The following is a 21,069-nucleotide window of genomic DNA, read 5'->3' as shown; positions in this document are numbered from 1 at the left end:
AAAGTGACCTAATTTTTGACTGAATATTTGGGTGATATGAAGCTGAACAAATATGCCACATGCTTGTCATTTGGTAAAATCTTAAATTGTCTACTAGTTTTGTCTGTTAGAAATTTGTCTACCAGTTATAAAGGGGAAAAATGTAATAAAGAAACTTTGTTGTCAAACGTGTTCCCCAGGCATCTTTTCATATTTTGGATTAAAAACACTCATTTGATTGAAGGGTTTTAATAATTTGAGAAGTATGAAAATTTAATGAATTAAAGGGATTTTTAAAAATTTTATCTATGTTTAATTGAAGGATAATTGCTTTAAAATATTGTGTTGGTTTCTGCAATGCCTCAAAAAGGGGGATTTTTTTTTAATTTTTTGAAAATTAGTTTTGTCAGGCTGCATTCCTGTTTATTTTTTATTCTGATCTACTTTTAATTACTCTTTGTTTTTATCAAAGCTTTACTTATTTATAATTTTAAAATCAAACAGTTGTCCAAGGCTTATTATGTAAAACAACAGTTCCCCACCTTCCTCATCTCTATTTCTAACTTTCGAGGAAACTGCTTACAGTTCTTTTATCCAAATCCGTTAGTATTTATTTATACATCTAAATACATGCTTGTATTGCTGTTTCTTAATTTTTCAGATGTATCTCATCAGTTGACTTCCTTCTGTTAAAGATGATTTGTTAGTTACCCAATGTCAGTATTTACTTGCATAATTTCCCTATGGCCTTCCAGTATCATTAGAATGTAATTGGAGTTGGATCAGTATTCAGTGTTTGCATTGTTGAGGCTAAATTAGCAAAAAGCAATAGAGTCTAGAGATAAAGAACTAGGCTGCTTGGCTTATCACCTTGGCCCTGTGCCTTACTAGCTGTATCTTTGAACGGGTTATTCTTTGCCTCACTTTCCTGATCTGGGAAAAAAGCACTGTAGTAGTACTTGCCTCCACAGGTGGTTGTGAGGATTATGTGAGTTAATGCAACAAAGCATTTAAATCAGCACCTATTATATAAGCTTTTTCAGCATGGAAACACCATTTGCATCTGATGTCTACAGTATCCTGCCATGACCATTCTTTTTCTTCACAGTTATTTGTGATTCGTCATCTTGTTTTTCTGTTTTGTTTTGTTCGCTTATTTGGCATTCTCTGTTCTCTTTGCTTATTTAGACCCAAACTCTGTGACAGATGTGTGAATTTCCTCTCAGTGCATTCTCATCCATTAGATATTCCAGACTGACTCTTTAGATCCTCAGGTTTCTTAATCTCCTGTTTTCCTCTTTCTTCTTTTACTTCCTCATTTTGATGGATGCCTTTCTTCCCAAGAAGGCTTTTTTTTTTTTTTTTGGAGATGAAAGTAGGCTGAAAGTATTTTCCTTCAGAATTTTGTCTTTTAACTTCTTTAAGGATTTTCTCTACTTCATTTTCACTAATTGTTTTATCTGGGGTTCCTTTTGTTCAGTTAGAAAGCCACTTGGACTGGTTCTCTAATTTTCTGATCTTTTTTCTTCTCTTTCCCAACTCTTTTTTTTTTTTGGCTGTATTTTATGATAGAGTTCCTCAATTTTATCTTCTCTTCTGTGTTTAATTTCCAAGGGCTTCTTTTATTCTCTGAACGTCCCTTTTTCGATAGCCTCCTATTCCTACTTTGTTTAAAATAGTTTCCCTTTCATCTGAGGATATGAATGATAGCTCTTTAGACATGTTCTTTCTACATTTCAGTCTCTGTTTTTCATGTGTGATTTTTCTCAAAAGTTAGGTGATCCTCAGTTCTCTACTCATATTTGAATATTATAATGAAAAGCTGATTCAAAGTCCTGAACCCCTGCAGAGGCTTGCTGACTGTGATCTTCACTTAACAAGGTGATTTAACCAGGCATTTTATTTGTTCCTAGGACTGCCATAAGGAAGTACCACAAACTGAGTGCCTTAAAACAATAGAATTTTATTGCCTCGCTCTTCTGGAGCCGAGATATGGGCAGGGCCACTTTCCCTCTGAAACCTGTTGACGGGAATCCTTTCTTGCCTGTTCCTAGTTTCCAGTGGTTGGCAGGAAGCAGTCCTTGCAATGGTTGGCAGGAAGCAGTCCTTCCAGTGGTTGGCAGGAAGCAGTCCTTGCAGTGGTTGGCAGGAAGCAGTCCTTGGTGATTCTTGCCTTGCAGGGGCAGCACTTCAGTCTCTGCCTCTGTTATCCCATGATGTTCTCCCTCATGTGTCTTTGTCTCTGAGTCTCTTTTTTTTCTTCAAGACACTAGTCACATTGGATTAAGGGCTCACCATACCCCAAGATGACCTCATCCTAACTAATTATATCTTCAGTGACCCTGTTTCCAAGTGGGGTCACATTCTGAGGGTTAGAACTTTGCAGTACTCTTGCCAGACTACTGTAACAGAATGCCACACAATGACTAGCTTAGGCCACGTAAAGTTATTTCTCACAGTTCTGTAGGCTGCAAGTTCAAGATGAAGGTGCCATCAGGGTTGGTTTTGGGGGAGGCCTCTTTGTAGCTTACAGACATTCTATCTGTGTCCTCATATGACCTTTTCTCTCTGCATGCAGGGAGAGAGATTTCCTGGGGTCTCTTACTCTTCTTATGAAGTGGGGACCCATCTATTGAAATGGAGCCCCATCCTTTGAAGTGGGGCCTCCTCCTTATGACCTTGTTAATCTTCATCACCTCCTTAAAGTTTCTATCTCCAAATACCATTACTCTGGGGGTTAGTTAGCACTTCAGCATGCAAATTTTAGGGGAACACGGTCTGTAACAGACTTCAGCATATCTTTCTGGGGGACACATCTTAACCCATCACAGTCATTTCCTCAGAAAATTATCAGTGTCTATATCTTCAGGTGTTTTCTTTTGTGCAGGGCAGATTGTTCAGAGAAGACTCTTCCGTTCTGAAAGGCACTTGGCTGCTGGCATTCTGGTGGGAAAACAAGGATTGGGGCCCTCAAATACTCAATTTATTATCTGTTACTTAATCCCTGTTGGCCCTACTCAACTGCGCCAGAGATTTGCAAATCCAACAATCGCTCTTTCCAGAGAATAAGCCTCGGGGAGTGAGGGGTGTCACCAGCCCGCTAGAGTGGGAGGCCATCCAAGGATCTACCTGCTCCTCACAGTATCCCTACAGCCATCCTCCATTTATCCTTTTTTGGCCAAGAATTGTGTTACCAATTTTTGAACCTTTTGGAAGCTCTTCAGTGTAAACTTGGGTTGCTTCTCAACTTTTCCCACCATCCACTTACTCTTCAGTTTTCTCAGCTCTTCTGGGTCAGTTACTACTCATCCATTTCTTTCCTGGGTCCAAAAACGTTGATGCTCTCTTCTATATTCTTCCTGACTTAAGTCTTTCTGAAAAATCACTTTACTGTTATTTTAATGAGATTTGTAGTGGGGATACAATTAAATGTGTGTGTTCTGGGATCGCAAAGAGTTGGACACAACTGAGCGACTAAGCACACACACATTCATTCTACTATATTTACCCATAGTTCCAAATTAACTTTATGAGTGGGATACTTGTGGCTGATTTATATTGTCATATCAGATAATACTTGTTTTACCATTAACATTGGTTTTTAAAATGTGTTCACATAGGAGATAGGTTTGAAGTAGTAATACATATTATTTTTTTCAATCCTTAACAATTTTAAAATTTAATTTTAGCTGACATGCAATGAATACACATGTATCTTGTCTTGAGTAAGAGTTGTTCACAGATCAAGTTGTGATAAAATCAGTTTCTGTTTGGGACAGTTAAGAAGAATCACTTGGGATAGTTCATTATTTTTTAAACATTTATTTATATTTTTTATTTCAGCTGTTTGGCTATGCATTTTAATATTCTACCATTTACCTTTTTTAATGTAAATTAATTTTTTTTAATTGGAGGATAATTGCTTTACAATATTGTGTTGGTCATTATTCTTTAACGAAGTAAATCCACTTACATTTACTTAAAGTAGGTGATGAGTATGCTTTGTAAACTTAATATTTTGTATTGGGATTACTTATTTTATATATAATTCATGTTAGTATGTAATTTCACTGCCTGAAGTAATTGATCCTGTTGTAATCATCAAGTGACATACTCTTCCTATGTCTTCTGAAAATAATTTCTTCAGGATCATTACAGTGTATCCTCTTTAGGAAACAAATGTTAAATTTAAATTAAGATTTATATTATTGGGTTTAAATAAAAGCCTAACACAATTCCTTCTAAACTTTAAAAATGTAGATAATTCCCTGGAGGTCCAGTGGTTAGGACTCTGGGCTTCCACTGCAGGGGTCTGGGCACAGTCCTTGATAGGCCAAAAAAAAAAAAGGTAGCTAAAATTTAATAATGTGAATTAGAGCACTCCTTGACCTTTACAAAGTAAAATGAAAGCATTCCCACAATTTTCACGCTGAGATGGAGCTAGCAACCACAGCTGTCCAATGCGAATGCTTCATAAAACATACACAAAGAAAAAAAATTCTCCCAGTAACATTTAAACCTAAGAGGCTAAGTCAGGCTTTTGCTAATATCTAGGAAGAATTCTACCAACTGTAGTGCCAATGGAAATAGATTTTAAAAATCAGGGACAGAAACTGTTGTTTCCATTAAAGGAAATGTTGTTAAATAGTAAATTGGAAGGAGGCCTAGCCACCTCCACCCTAATCCCTAGTGATGGAACAGCTTAAAATCATAAAAGCTACAGCAACCAAAAACACCAAAAAACTCAGCTGCCACCATCCTCTGTGCTGCAGGAAAACCATGTTCAGAAGCAGCCAATTCTGCCTCCCCCATACCTGTTCACAAACCATAGCCTCACTACTTTGAAGAAAACCCCCCAATAAGTTCCGAAAGGGAGAAATAATAATTGAGTACATGAGAAATTCAAAAGTGCAGTACTAGGCAAATTCAAAAATAAAAATGACAGTAATATATTTATTACAATTTATATTCTTGAATATTAACAGTTTCAAATGCAATAGTGTAAACACCTTTAATTTGAACAAGCAGGAAGAAAAATGAAACATTCAATTCACAAAGTAACAAAAATATCAGAATTAAAGGAATCTATAAAGAAAGTAGGGTAAATAAAAATGCAGAAGTAAAATAAAAACAAAATCAAGAGAATTACAATATTTCTGAGTTGTTTCCTTGAGTAAATCTAACAAAAGGTACAGAGGAGAGTAGGAAAAAAAAAACTGATAAATAGGACAAGGTTTAAGTGACAGAAAATTAAATAATGGGGGGCTGTAAATGAATGCCTAACATAGTTCTTTCTAAAATTTTAGAGTAAATTTTTTTAAATTTAAAGATGGAATGTTTTCTAACAATGTAAGACATACCTGAAAAAGTGAAAAAAAGTGTTAATAGCTCAATCGTGTCCAACTCTTTGCAACCCCATGGAGTGTAGCCTGCCAGGCTCCTCTCTGTCCATGGAATTCTCCAGGGAGGAATAGTGGAGTGGGTTGCCATTCCCTCCTCCAAGGGGATCTTCCCAACCCAGGGACTGAACCCAGATCTCCTGCGTTACAAGCAGATGATTTACCCTTGAGCCACCAGGGAAGCCCTAATCTTTCCTTTTCCTTTTTAGCTACAGTTTACATTATTTAAGCAGAGAATAGCTTTTACACAATAGCAGGATCTACCTTTGGAGTGTTCACATATGTACATCATCTTTCCATTATGTAACTTCAGTAATATAGTGCTTCACCAGCTACAGCTATAATCATCATATTGTCAGCCAGATTGCCATCACGCTGTGAAAGGTCCTCCTAAAAATATAAAAGCTAGAGCTGTTCCTGAAGACTTTAGCTAAGTAAGAAAAATAAAATCTGTCAGAAAACCTCATGTAATTTTAAAAGCTCACGAGTGGTATGTTACTTCAGAAATATAATAGATTGTGACAAGATTGAAGATATTTTGAATAACTATAAAAATTTAAAATATATAGAATTATATAGATGGATCACTTTTCTTAAACCACAGATTCAGACTGCAGGTAAAATTGAAAAATTCATCAAAAGGTCTTGAAAAGTCACAGAAATAGATGGAGTTAAGTAATTTTGAGAATATTATATTAACTTTCAAAGGTTTCCAACAACATCTTTTAAATAAAGGTTTAACACTTCAATGTTATTGTATTATATTCTTCTTTAAAAGATTGTCAGAATAAATTATTAGAGCCAACTGGAAACGTTTTTGCCAATGACATGATGTTTGAATATAATTTCAACCTGCCCATCAGTTTTCTTACTTCCTCTTTAGGAAGCAGATTTAGACGTACTCTTAGGGAGAAAACTCTAAGGGCACTTCCACCTTGGGCAGGGAGAGGCTTTCCATCCAGTGGTCTGTGTCCAGATAGTTCTGGACTCTAGGATGGGACACCCTGCGTGGGACTTGTGGGCAGAAGAGCCTATAGGCTGCCCTACCCTGGCTACTTTACTCAAAGCTTTTGTCTTTTCAACTGATAGCCATAAACAGTGCCTCTGAGAAGTGGGCTAAAGGCTCAGTTCCTGCTATTCTTTGAGGTTCTTTTTAAAAAAAAAGATGATGTGCCTAATCAGTGTTATGAAAACAAGGGCTTATTTTAATTGTTTATAGCGAACAAATTATCAAACTGAGTTCATCTTGCTTCCAAACCGAAAGGCTCTTTTTACATTTTCTTCATGAATGATAGATACCACCTCCTTCTAACTGATATTTTCAGAAAAAACACTGGGTACCTCCCACTGCAGTCCTTGTCGCTCTTAGAGGAACACTGGAATCTCCCTGGGATCTTGTTTAAAATGCAGATTCTAATTAAGTAGTTCTGGCCTGGGCTTGAGATTCTGCATTTCCAGCAGGTGCCCAGATGCTGCCAGTGCTGCTGGTCTGCACACCACAGTTCAGGTAGCAGGAATTTTGTGCATGTTCTCAACTCTGCTTACACATTACAAATTCATAGAGCTTGGCTTCTGAACACCTTGCTGCCCTCTGTCTTCCCCTGAGATGATGGAGCCTCGGAATCTACATAATTGCTTTTAATTCCCAAGTAATTCTTATCCACAGCCAAACTGAAAAGCATTGACTAAGAGAGGTATCTTACTATATTCTGAAAAGTGAATAATTACCACCTTGTGCTTTTTTTTAGTATAAGTTTATGTAGGCAGATGGGCACAAAATAACAGATTGTTTTAGAAACATCTGTATGTAAATGGACCTAAAACTTGGAATATATTATTTAAAAAATTAAAAGAAAATTTCTGGTCACACCATGTGGCACGTGGGATCTTAGTTCGACCAGGGAGCAAATCTGCGCCCCCTGCAGTGGAAGCTCAGAGTCTTAACCACTGGACCACTTAACCACTGGAAAGTCCCCAAAAATAATGTTTTAATAAAGTTAAGCATATTATACTATCGTGGGGTAAGGGTATTGAGTTGGGTGTTCTCCTAGTTTCCATACACAACATTTCTACATCAATGAAGTTTCCCTTTGGAATCATCCTCCTTTCTGCCTATGCCGTTCCTCCCACCTTTTTGTTCCCCTCAGTGTGCTTACTCACGGTGCTCATACTGTACTGCCCACTGTACACAGCCATCCGCTCCATACCCCAGGTATCCCATGCCCTGTAACTTGCCTCTCTCTCTCTTCACTCAAATGTGAATCTCAGTTCTCTATGTGAGGCTGACTGCACATGCTTTTGAAGGAAAATAATTTGATAGCACAGATTCACTTGTCAGTCATGACAGATGTATTCTTCCTAGAGGTTTTTTTTTTTCTTCCAGTCTTTGCTTCTTGAGAAGATGCTGTTTTCCCGTGTAGTATTTAGGCTGCTTCTTACTGTTTGGATGATTATTGTATGTTTGACATATGCTGCTGCTGCTGCTAAGTCGCTTCAGTCGTGTCCGACTCTGTGCGACCCCATAGACGGCAGCCCACCAGGCTCCCCCATCCCCAGGATTCTCCAGGCAAGAACACTGGAGTGGGTTGCCATTTCCTTCTCCAATGCATGAAAGTGAGAAGTGAAAGTGAAGTCGCTCAGTCGTGTCCGACTCTTAGTGACCCCATGGACTGCAGCCCACCAGGCTCCTCCATCCATGGGATTTTCCAGGCAAATGTACTGGAGTGGGGTGCCATTGCCTTCTCCATGACATATGCTATTGAGCCTATAAAGCTACAACTTGTATAAAGAAAGTGGTATCTTTTACTTGAAGAAGGAAAGTTTTCATCTACTGTGTTAGTCATAATCTTGCCAGTCATCTGGAAAAAAAGAGTATACCTTTCAGTGGCTATATTAGTTCACGTGTGGAAAGAGCAAGGTGGAATTGACCGTGTAAAGATTCATGACAAACTTGGGGACCTAGGTGCCTAAGAAGTGGTGCCAGCCGTTGGGAACGCCTCAAGTTGGAAGTGCGGTGGCCCAAGACTTTGGGAACACTAAGGGAGTAAAGAAGGTAAGACGACAGTTTAGTGTGGAAGCATGACAGTTAGGATGGCCGTTTAACCCCGATTACTCCTTTCTGCCTTCATAGGCTCTGTCCCATGCTAAAATCCACGAGAAATTCTGTGCGGTTCTATTAAAAGTGAACTGTGTCTCTAACAAATATTTGTTATTACAAATGAATCAATAGGACTTCAAATAATAGAAAAAGTGAAGTGCGAATTATCAGCCAGTGTGGATGCAAAGAGTTATTTTGTATTAAGAGGTCATTCCTTCCTAAATTCTGCTCCTGGGAACAATTCCCATAAGCAGTTCCCGCTTTTTTATATTCTTTTCAACACTTCTTTTAAATTAATTATCATCTAGCTTTTGAACATTTTTGTGTTTTTTCCTTCTCTCAAGTTCCTCAAACTTACATGGGATCAGGGATGAGATACATGGGGCTTCTGTGACTCAAGAGCATTGAGGAAAAACCAAGGTAATCTTGTGAAAGAGTATCCATTTCTAGTTGCAGTCTGCCCCATTTTAATTCATTTTAACACCAAATATGTCTGTATAATATGAGTCTTTCCTCCTCGAAACAACAGGGTATTCTGTGAGGTCTTTGGCAGTGATGTCTGGAAACTGCAGGTAAACCATGATGCAAGTTCAGCATCTGAAAGTATTAATATAACTGACTCCCAAACATCCTAGTTCCTGGCAAGCTACAGAAAGTTAAGGCAGTAGGGCCGTGAGGGAGGAAGCACCCCAAAGCCAGGGGAACGCAAATCAATCCTAGTCTAACATACCTACCCCAAGGCATGCCCCCTCTTTTTTAAGAAAAAAGTATTTTCAACCAATGTCTCTATTCACTGTGGATTGAACTTCAACTAGCTTATTTTCAAGCATGCTTCTAACTTGGCACAGCTCTGGGAAAAATCCCATAATCGAGCCATCTGGGTTGGATAAAAAAGGGCGTTTTTCTATTTGATTTCTCACATTTTGTTCCTCTTTGTTTTTAATGGGGAAAAATCATTATGAAATAACCAAATTATTGCATAATGTTACTGAAACAAGAGAAACCTTTTCAACTCGATCCTGTTTCTAAAGAAGTCTCTATTAGAAGTTCTCTCTGTTGTCTCTGAAATGTGGTGTAGAATGAATCTTTTGGGTCAGCTGACTTGAGGGAATAACTAATGGTCAGAAAATAAAATTCTCTTTGGGTGGTCTGAAATTCGGCAGTGTTTGTTTCTTTTCAGACTCAGCAAGGATTTTTTTTTTTTTTTCCAGTGAAGCATATTTTAGCATTTTATGCTCTGGATTTACTTAGTGTGGTTATAATTGAAATCATTAGGCATATGTAATTTTTCATTTTTTCTGAAAAACCAGCATTAATTGCCTATGATTCAAATAACCTTAAATTAAGAGACACTGGAAAGTTGTTTAATATCTGATAACTTTGAAAACAACTTTGATAAAATAGATTATATGTTATGAATTCCTCTTTGCAGTCTAGAGTTATTTGTTTAAATTGTTCAGACCTTAACATTAAGAAACTGTTCAGTAAAAGCCTTCCTGTATATTTGGTTTATTAGGCACAGGGATGGCCAAGTCCTAGTAACATGACGATGAACAAGACAGTTTCAGTCCCTATTGGTTAAGAAGACTTGAGAGTCCCTTGGACAGCAAGGAGATCAAAGCAATCAACCTTAAAGGAAATCAGTCCTGAATATTCACTGGAAGGTTGCATGCTGAAGCTGAAGCTCCAATACTTTGGCTGCCTGATGTGATGAGCCAACTCATTGGAAAAGACCCTGATGCTGGGGAAGATTGAAGGCAGGAGGAGAAGGGGATGACAGAGGATGAGATGGTTGGATAGCATCATCGACTCAATCGACACAAGTTTGAGCCAACTCTGGGAGATAAAGAAGGACAGGGGAGCCTGGCATGCTGCAGTCCATGGGGTGGCAAAGAGTCGGACATGACTTAGCAACTGAACATCAACAACACTGGTTGTAATAGTCAAAAGGCAGAGGCAGATGTTATACAAACCTTTACACAGATACACTGTAAAGGAAAGTAGATTATATATGCACAAAGATTATATATGACTTTTGGAGGGGGTGGAAGCAGTTAGGAAGGCTTTCCTTTAGATACGAAAAAATGTCATTCATACAAGGCAAATGAATAATATATAGTATATTAAAATATTACTAGTTGTATGCTGGATCAAACATTGTGCTGGTAATCACTTATTATCCATTCATATGTCTTCTTTTACTCATCCCTCCCATGAAAGCTTCTTCTGCATAGGAATGCCTTGACATCCAGGTTTATGACTATGTCATGTCGAAGCCTTTTGTTTGTAATAGCCCCGGAGTAATATGTGTCAAGTTAACATAGCTTTTTCGTCATTGTGCATGTACAATTTAGACATACCTGCACAAGTACAACTAAACCACAAGGCTGCTTATTGTCACCCTGTTTATTTAACTAATACGCTGAGCGCATCATGAAAAATGCCAGTCTGGATGAATCACAAGCTGGAATCAAGATTGGTGGGAGAAACATCAACAACTTCAGATATGTGGATGATACCACTCTAATGGCAGAAAGCGAAAAAGAACTAGAGGAAGTAAAGAACCTCTTGATGAGGGTGAAGAAGGAGAGCAAAAAGGCTCGCTAACACTCAGTATTAAAAAAACTAAGATCATAGCGTCTGGACCCATCAGTTCATGGCAAATAGAAGGGAAAAGGTGGAAGCAGTGACAGATTTCTGCTTCTTGGGCTCTAAAATCCTTGCAGACAGTGACTGCAGTCATGAGATTCGAAGATAATTGCTTCTTGGCAGGAAAGCTATGACAAACCTAGACAGTGTGTTAAAAAGCAAAAACATCACTTTGCTGGCAAAGGTCCTGTACAGTCAATGCTTTGGTCTTCCCAGTGGTCACGTATGGTTGTGAGAGCTGGACCTTAAACAGAGCAGAGCACCAAAGAATTGATGCTTTTGAACTGTGGTGCAAGGAGATCAAACCAGTCAGTCTTAAAGGAAGTCAACCCTGAATACTCATTGGAAGGACTGATGCTGAAACTGGGGCTCCAATAATTTGGTCACCTGATGGGAACAGCTGACTCACTGGAAAAGACCTGATGCTGAGAAAGATTGAAGGCAGAAGGAGAAGGGGACGACAGAGGATGAGATGGCTGGATGGTATCACCAAAGCAATGGACATGAACTTGGGCAAACTCCAGGAGATGGTGAGGGACAGGGAGGCCTGACCTGCTGCAGTCCATGGGGTCTCAGAGTCAGACATGACCAGGTGACTGAACAACAAATATCATTTAACATACATTATTGTTAATGTCTGGAGAAGGCGATGGCACCCCACTCCAGTACTCTTGCCTGGCAAATCCCATGGACAGAGGAGCCTGGTAGGCTGCAGTCCATGGGGTAGCGATGAGTCAGACTCGACTGAACGACTTCACTTTCACTTTTCACTTTCATGCACTGGAGAAGGAAATGGCAACCCACTCCAGTGTTTCTGCCCGGAGAGCCCCAGGGCCGGGGGAGCCTGGTGGGCTGCCGTCTATGGGGTCGCACAGAGTCGGACACGACTGAAGTGACTTAGCAGCAGCAGCATTGTTAATGTCATTGTTATCATAATACCACAATGCTCGTAGCATAGCAAGAATAAGTTATGTAAAGATACAATTTGAGAAAGATGCCTTTGAATTAATATGCCCTCACCACAGTTCTCCATAACTCTTGTGAATGTTCAGCAATGTGCCTCACATCAGAACAGGATATTCCTCAATATAAATATACCAATGCATTGCTCTCAACTTCTGTGATGGAAATCAGGAGGATTATTTTATAGTTATGGTTTACTTTTTGTTTGCCTTACTTGTTTGTCCTGGGATCTAAATCAATTGCACTGCAAATTCTGTCTCAGAATATTGAATCATAAAAACTTGTTTTGTTGAAAAATGTTTAAAAACCATGAAATGAGGCCTACTTTTCTTTTGGCATCAGGAATAGGTAAATGCATACCTATTAAATGGAGCATGGTCTTTTGATAGTAAATTTAGCCTATGAGTACATTCATTTTACAGTATTCACTCAGGCTTAAAATATCCTAATTCCTTTGAGAGAGTAAAGCAAGAACACTATCACATGACTGTCTGGGTTTGTGAAATGCTAAGTCTTACAAAAGCCTTCTGGATTTTGAGTAATAAAGCAAGTACTGGCTTGTTAAGTAGGATAATCTAATCCATGCACTGTATAAACCAGAATGTAATTTTAGATACTGTGGTTTTATATCACAGATGACTCTGTTTTCGAAAGAACTTGCCTAACTATAAGAGTATATTTTCTTACAAAAATAAATTTATTTTGATATTTAAATGATTTTAACATTTCATTTGGGTAATTTTTATTTGCAAATATTTTATTTTTAAAAAACATTCATCACATTTCTCTAGTTATGAAAAATATGGTAGGGAAAGTGTGTCCCAAGATTGATAAATGATTGCCATTTTATTGTGACCACTTCAAAAGAACTTTATTACAAAATAATTAGGAAAAAGAGGGAAATTATATTATTGTTCATAAGTTAGCCCAGGTCTCTAATAATTTAATAAATATTTCTTAACATTTATTTTCTGCCAAGTACTATAATAATCATTAGGTATACTCTTGGGAAAACAAAACCAAAGTCGGCCAAATAGGCCATTGAACAACTGTTTTTCATGTAGTCTGCCCACTGATTTTTATGCATTTTACTCTCTGAATATTTTGGCTTACCACTCAGAATATAATTGTTTTAAACTTTATGCATATTTCTAATGAGCGTCTGTATCTGATTTCTTGACCTACTGAAAATACCAAGGGATTTCTGTAAGTCATATGTACTGACATTACAGACAATAACAAATTTATACAGGTAGAGGCCACACTAGCCAAAGGATAATGAAAGTAATTAAAAAAAATATTTCTCTGGCTTTGCCCCAGTCTACTGCATGAGAACATCAATCTTGCCTATCTTCCAGTTTCTTCTCAAATACTTTTTTTTTTTGGATGCCCAGGTCTTAATTGCAGTATGTGGGGTCTAGTTCTCTGTGCAGGGATCGAACCTGAGCCCCCTGCATTAGGAGCTTAGAGTCTTAGCCACTGGACCACCAGGAGAATCCCCCCAATATTTCTGAGAGTCCCCTGGGGATATCTCAGGCAGCGTTTCTTAAAATGATACTCCTCTTCTCCGTTTCCAGGTCATCGTGGTAGTAGCATCCATCAGTGCCAACCAGGGCATTAGTGGTGTCACAGGTGGCAGCCAACAGCACTTTGACTGATGTCCACCTAATTCTGGAACCATGGCTCTTGCAGTCCCCACAGAGGTTAGAGGATAACCTTTTATATTAGGGTAGGCTAAGCTGCTGTAATTATAAATAAGCAGGTAAGTTGCTCACTCAGTCATGTCTGACTCTTTACAACCCTCGGACTGTAGCCTGCCAGGCTTCTCTGTCCATGGAATTTCCCATGCAAGAATATTGGAGTGGGTTGCCATTTCCTACTCCAGAGGATCTTCCCAACCCAAGTATCAAACCTACATCACTTGCGTCTCCTGCATTGAAGGAAGATTCTTAAGCTGAAACAAAAATGCAGTGGCAGAGGGAATATAAAAACATTTGTCTTTAGCATAACAGTCCAGGTCAGTGTTGACTTCATCAAGAAATGTTTCTCAAGCAACCGTGTAAGAAATAGGGCTCTGCCCATCTGTAATATGTAGATTCCAAGGTTACTCTGCTCTCTGCCTTCCCAGCCACAGGACAAGAGAAGAGCCTGTGGGGAGACACACTCACTTCCCAAAAGCCTCAGCTAATATTCTATTGGCGGGAACTGGACACATGGCCCTACCTCTTTCAGAAATGGACTGAGAAGCGCTGGCTCTGGCTGGGTGACTCCCCAGCCAGCCTCTGTTATTTGCCTTTTTATGAACAGCAAGCTGTCACCTCCACCCTGTCCTGTTTCACCATCCTAGACCTTTCATTGCAGCCACCTCTCTCTGACACCCAGAGAAGCAGAGGGCATGGTTGGTCACATAATCTATTCCATCTCTACCCTAGGCAGATCCCTATTCCATCCGTATAAACAAATTTCATAAATCTTTACTACTCTTTTGAAATCCACTCTCCTTCCCACCCATTCCCAGTGTTAAAGATGACCTGCCCTCCTACTGCAGAGTAAAGACAGAGGTCCTCACCTATGAACCACTTCAGCCTCTTCCCAATATGGCCACTGTCCTTTTGATTCTATTTCAGAGGAAGATGCACCCCAGCTTCTTAATCTCACTCTTCTTTCTCATCTTATTCTTGTCTATCTCATACAAGTTCTTGCTCCCATTAAGTATTCCTGCTTCCTCGTAATTTGAATCTCATTATCTCTCCAGTAAAATGTTCAATCCTTGAGGCTATAAGCATGCTTTTATTTAGCCTCATGCTATTTTTTATTCCCCCCATTTTTCTTTTTAAACCAGGCCTCGAAAGACTCCTTTATATTCAATTGTCATGTCTTTACTTCTTGTCTAAGCTTTTTGCAGTCTTTACAAAAAGGAGCACGCTAAGCTCTGTGTGGTTCCGTATTCATTCAACAATTCATATATTTACTGAGCTCCTCTGCAGATACAGAGGGTTGAGCAGAACAAAATAAAACCTTTGTCCTCTTGGAATTAACATTTTAGTAAGGAAAGGCAAGGAAAGCATTTTAGTATTTGTTAGACGTGTCTGTGATACGTGCTAAAGAGAAAAATAAGTCATGATAAGGGAGTTAGAAGGACATTGTTATTTTAAACAGGGTAGTGAAGAAAGTGCTCGCAGATAAATATTTGAGCAGAGACATGAGGGAAGTGAGAAAGCTATCTACATGGATAACTGAGGGAAGAGCATTTCAGACCATGAAACAGCAAGTACTAAGGCCCTGAGGCAGAAACATATCTGCACCCAGGAAGGATAGCAGAAGGGCCTGATGTGCCTGGAGCAGAACAGGGGGAGGAGGGACAGAGCAGATGAGGCCAGAGAGGCAGCTGCAGCCAGAACCACAGGGCCTGGTAGGCCAATGTAAGAATTCTGATGGGGGCCAACAGGGGAGTTTCAGCAGAGGAATGACCGTGTAGTCCAGTAGTCATGTCCAGATGTGAGAGTTGGGCCGTGAAGAAGGCTGAGCGCCTAAGAATTGATGCTTTTGAACTGTGGTGTTGGAGAAGACTCTTGAGAGTCCCTTGGACAACGAGATCAAATCAGTCAATCCTAAAGGAAATCAGTCCTGACTATTCATGGGAAGGATGGATGCTGAAGCTGAAGTTCCAATACTTTGGCCGCCTGGTGTGACAAGCCAGGTCTTTAGAAAAGACCCTGAAGCTGGGGAAGATTGAGGACAGGAGGAGAAGGGGGCGACAGGGGATGAAATGGTTGGATGGCATCAACTCAGTGGACGTGAATTTGAACAAACTCCAGGAGGTGGTAACGGACAGGGAAGCCTGGCATGCTGCAGGTCATGGGTTCACAAAGAGTTGAACACGATTTAGTGACTGAGCAATAACAACAGTGACCTGCTCTCGAAGGAGACACTCTGAGTGACGTACGCAAAAAGACCCAGAAAAGCAGAATGATCACTTAGGACACAGTGAGAATAATCCAGACAGGAGATGATCGTCGTCTGGACTGGTGAGGTGTCTGTGGAAGTGGCGAGGAATGATTTTGATTGCTGATATATTTCCAAGAGTTGAGAGGCTGCATAGTGCTGGGACCTACCACCTGCCCCTCAGTGGAGTTTCTCCTCCACGTCCCACCTTTCTTTGCCTTGCTTAGGGCCCAGGAGGCTGATCCATACAGGTTGCGTCATTTCTGACTTCCCTTTGGGTTTGGCTCATGAGAGACTCCTGCAGAAAATCAGAAGGCTGGCTGAGCGTGAGGTCAGATTACGGTTCTCCCGGCTTCCTCCCTGCCACCAGGGGTTGCTGTGAGTGTCCCCCTGAGGCCACACATTGATGGTTACCCTGTCTGGATTCCAGTAAACCTGTCCCCGTCCACCCTTCTTCACACCAGGCGAGTAATGCCGGTTCCTGCTGTCGCTAGCTCAAGGGTGACCGCTATTCTTTATTGGTTTTCTTGAACTTCACCCACAACTGTATAAATAGTCCCTTTAATAAGCTTTCCTCAAACTCTTGTACTCTTGACTCATACTGGGAACTAGGGTGTTTAATGAAGTAAAAACAGCAGAACATTTTGTTTATCACTGTTATTTACTTGTTTTTCTCTCCAGTAAAATGTTAAATCCTTGAGGACAGAAGCTGTTAGGTTCCTGTTTCTAGTCCCATGACGTGAAGTAGGTAGAGCTTATTACAGCTATATCAATGAGTATTCTATGTAATGATCCCACCTGAGTCCTTAGGAATTGTCTAAATTATGTTTTATTTGAAAGATGAACCAAAAGTAGGATATGTGTGTGTATGTACCCATCTTAGTGCTCATAAGCTCCACCTTGTTGGATAATTCAATTCCCTGGGGTCAAAAAGACTTTTAAGAAAAAGTTGAGTAAAGCTTTTTGAGTTGAGTAAAGAAAAAACTTTCTTCTTGTTCTTTTTTTTTTAATAAAATATGTTCTTGTTGGTTATCCATTTTAAATATAGCAATGTGTACATGACCTTCCCAAACTCCCTAATTATCCCTTTCCCCCCACCCTCGGCAACCATAAGTTCGTTTTCTAAGTCTGTGAGTCTCTTTCTGTATTATAAATAGGTTCATTCATATCGTTTCTTTCTAGAGTCCACATATAAGGGATGTCATACGATATCTCTCCTTCTCTGTCGGACTTAACTTCACTCAGTGTGGCACTCTCTAGGTCCTTCCACGTTGCTGCAAATGGCATTATTCCACTCTTTGTAACGGCTGAGTATGTTTGTACCTCGTCTTCTTTATCCGTCCCTCTGTCGATGGACATTTCGGTCGCTTCCATGTCTTTGCTATTGTAAACAGTGCAGCAGTGAACACTGGAGGGCATGTATCCTTTCGGATCATATTTTTCTCTGGATATATGCCAGGAGTGGGATTGCGGGGTCATATGGTACCTCTATTTTTAGTTTTTTAAGAAACCTCCATACTGTTCTCCATAGTGGCTGTACCAGTTTACATTCCCACCAACAGTGTAGGAGGGTTCCCTTCTCGCCACACCTTCTCCACCATTTGTTTGTGGACTTTTTGAGCAGCTTTCTTATTCATTGTTCTCATGAAGATATCTAAACATTGGTTTGTTGATTTTACCAATTGTTTCTGAACTGGAAAGTAATAGAACTTGTTCCCACTTTCTTAACATAAATTTTTTTTCCTGTAACTTTAAAGGTGGATTATGATATATTACAGCTGCCTGTTAAGTTACTGACTTTTATTTGCATAACATTTTAATAGCATTGATTTCTATTAGATTTGGTTATATACAATCAAGAGATTATCAGTTTGCATTGTTTTCCTACCAGTTTTTTGGTTTTAGTACTACATTTTGTTATTGATGTTTTCTATCCATCTAAAGAATATTTTACCTTAACATATTTTTAATTATCATTTTGTGTATTGCTCTTTTCTTTCTTCCCTTTTTTTGACCTTGACGTCATTCTGTTATTTTCTTTGGGCTAGACCTTAAAGAGTAGGCTGAGCAGCCTTGAGGTATAGTTTTAATAAAAGGTTTGCTGAGTAATCATTTGGTGTAAAATCCCAACCAAATCCATTAATAGGAAAAAGAAAGCAATATCTTTTCAAGGTTAACTTTCTTCATACTTGCTCACATGAATAACACACACTCCCTGCATTCATTTAATTATTAATTCAATTATTGTTAAGGTCTGTATTTCTAACAAGGAAAACAAAAAAATACAGACATTTATGAGAGCAGATTGTCAAAGAATATATTCGTTAAAGATAAATGAGAACCATGGAGTTTTGCTTATATAAAATTGAGCCAATACCACAGGAAAATGACCAGGAATACACTATTAATTGTATAGTTTGTTGTTTTTTAACTAAAAAGAACCTTCTTTCTCTTCTTTTCTCCTCTTTAAATTTTTGGCATTATTTAATATTCTCACAACCTAAATAAATATAGTCTTTTTTTTTTTTTTTTTTTTAGAGTTAAACATTATATACGTGAAAGCACTTATATATTTGGTGGGTTTTAAATGAATTTGAGGAACTTCTCTGATGATCCAGTGGCTAAGACTCTGTGCTGTCAATGCAGGGGGCACAGGTTCTATCCCTGGTCAAGGAACTAGATCCCACACGCTGCAACCAAGAGCTCACGTGGCACAACTAATACCCGGCACAGCCAAAAATTAACAAAAACAAATAAAATGAATTTGAAAACTGGGTAAGTACTTGACTTTACTGAAGTCAAAGTGCTCTTTGAATGTATGGGACTCTAGCAGCTCAAGTCTATTTGAGAACTAGTATTTCAGAGAGTATCACCAAACATTAACTACCCATACTGTTCAACTCTATTGGGTAAATCATGACTATTTGTGGAGTGTTGTTTTTCGTTCTTATCCATTTGGAAGATCACAGCCATAATGAGGGTTGTGAAATAGTAAAATGATGAAAATACAAAATAGTGAAAAAATAACTAACTTAAATCATTTATTTTTCTGAAAGTTTCCTAAAGTTCCTATGGGAGAGACCAGTTAACTTACGCTGCCACTCTCCCAGGAAAGAAGGTGGTAAGGTTTACACTGAAATCCTTGTGCTGAGTGCAGGAGGGAGAGAGAGAGAAATGAAAAGATTGACCTGACAGCAACCTCTTGTTTGAAAATCTGCCTTTTTCAGGCTTCATTGTAGACTATGGCCCTGTGCCCATTTCCCAGCTCAGCCTCTTGCACAACTTACTTATTTTGGCCCTCAGTAAAAGGAGAGGAGTTTGCCGTGTTATTTATTTTTGAACTCTGCCCCATGGAGCACTGGGATTTCTTAGAGTCTCCTCAAGAGTCCTACAGTGAGTAGAATGGAAGGGCCAACAAGAGCAGGGTGTGTGTTTTTTTGTAATTGTTTCACAGTGGTTTTCAATAAAGGCTTGTTTAGTTCAAAAAAACGTGATCACCTCCAGGGTCCCTTCTAGCCTTATAAAAGTGCACTGTTTTGTTTCCAGGTTTTTCCCTTTCATTTCTTTTTGAGAGGATAACCTTGTGAATACAGTTGAAAGGTAAAAGTACTAAATTAATGTTTGATTTGGAAAGGCTAAATGAATGAATTTGTGTGAGAGCCCCACTTTGCTTTTAAAAGAGGGCAGCAAGAGAAAACACATAGGATTTTAACCCTGGAAAAAAATCTCCATACTGGGACAAAAAGCTTGGAATTGGCGGCAGTGAGGGAGTAAAGTAACTCATGAAAAGTGAAAAACTGAAGAGAATATTTAGTCTAACTTTTTTGTTAATTTGAGATGATAATCATAAATCGGTTTCATTGTATTTTAAATGTAGATAATGTGCCATTTTGGAGAAGGAAATGGCACCCCACTCCAGTACTCTTGCCTGGAAAATCCCATGGATGGAGGAGCCTGGTAGGCTGCAGTCCATGGGGTCGCGAAGAGTCGGGCACGACTGAGTGACTTTACTTTCACTTTTCACTTTTATGCACTGGAGAAGGAAATGGCAACCCACTCCAGTGTTCTTGCCTGGAGAATCCTGGGGACGGGAGAGTCTGGTGGGCTGCCGTCTATGGGGTCGCACAGAGTCGGACACGACTGAAGTGACTTAGCAGCAGCAGCAATGTGCTATTTGCTTCAGGCAGTTTTTTAAGTTCTTAAGTGAAGTAAATTGGGCTTCCCAGGTGGCTCAATGGTAAAGTATCTGCCTGCAGTGCAGGAGACACGGGTTCAATCCCTGGGTTGGGAAGATCCCCTAAAGAAGGAAATGGGAACCCACTCCAGTATTCTTTTCTGAGAAATCCCATGAACAGAGGAGCCTGGTGGGCTATATTCTGTGGGGTCACGAGTCAGATACACACACACACACACACACACACACACACACACAAGGTAAATTACTCTTCATATGTCACAACACATTGTTTCAAAAGTTATTCCTGGCTGTTAGTAATTGATTTTTCCAAACAGAAAACTGTTAAAGCTACCTGAGTTACAGTTTCATATTTATAAAATACCCAAAGAAGCATCTGTATTAAAACTAAATAGGTCAATTTTTTAACTAATTATAGAGACCTAATTTTTTTTCTGTCATCTTATTGTGATGAGAATAGGGAAGTAGTGGTTATTCTTGGACCTCACATTCAGCAATTCCTCACATTCCTTTCTGTACATGGGTAAAACTGGATAATAGCACCAATTCGAGAGTCAGGCAGCCGGGATTCAAATTCTGGCTAAATGAACTTGAATACCTCTCTGTGCCACCAGTTCCTTATAATTATATACTTATGTAGTATATTTCATAATGCTATTGTGGGGGATAAGTGAATTAATATATGTGATGCTCTTAGCACAGTCTCTGGCCTATAGTCGGATGATTTTTTGTGTTGGTGAGAAAGCAGAGATTTTAACCCTTAACGAAAATCCAACCTATGTGAGTGATAAAAGAGTCTGTGTACTTAGGGAGGTAGAAAGGAATAAATTTGTGAGAATGAG

General features: G+C 39.2%; 1 protein-coding gene across 3 annotated transcripts in view; it reads left to right on the top strand.

Moving 5' to 3' along the window:
- The window catches only part of REEP3 (receptor accessory protein 3), a 99,510-nt gene that overhangs the window by 53,756 nt on the left and 24,685 nt on the right, over nucleotides 1-21,069 (top strand). The window contains exons 3-4 of one of the 3 annotated variants that reach the window (XM_086382278.1): nucleotides 18,571-18,807; nucleotides 19,579-19,632. The exons of 1 other annotated variant lie outside the window; for it this stretch is intronic. The gene's annotated coding sequence lies outside the window, so the exon portion shown is untranslated. The remainder of the gene's footprint in view (nucleotides 1-18,570; nucleotides 18,808-19,578; nucleotides 19,633-21,069) is intronic. One more of the 3 variants, XM_086382276.1, reaches the window with a different exon arrangement.

Source organism: Bos grunniens, chromosome 28 (genome assembly GCF_055505025.1).
Source record: "Bos grunniens cultivar Pamir isolate PY7600 chromosome 28, Bosgru_T2T1.0, whole genome shotgun sequence".
Taxonomy (NCBI): Eukaryota; Metazoa; Chordata; class Mammalia; order Artiodactyla; family Bovidae; genus Bos; species Bos grunniens.
This window is presented reverse-complemented; position numbering and strand designations above follow the sequence as displayed.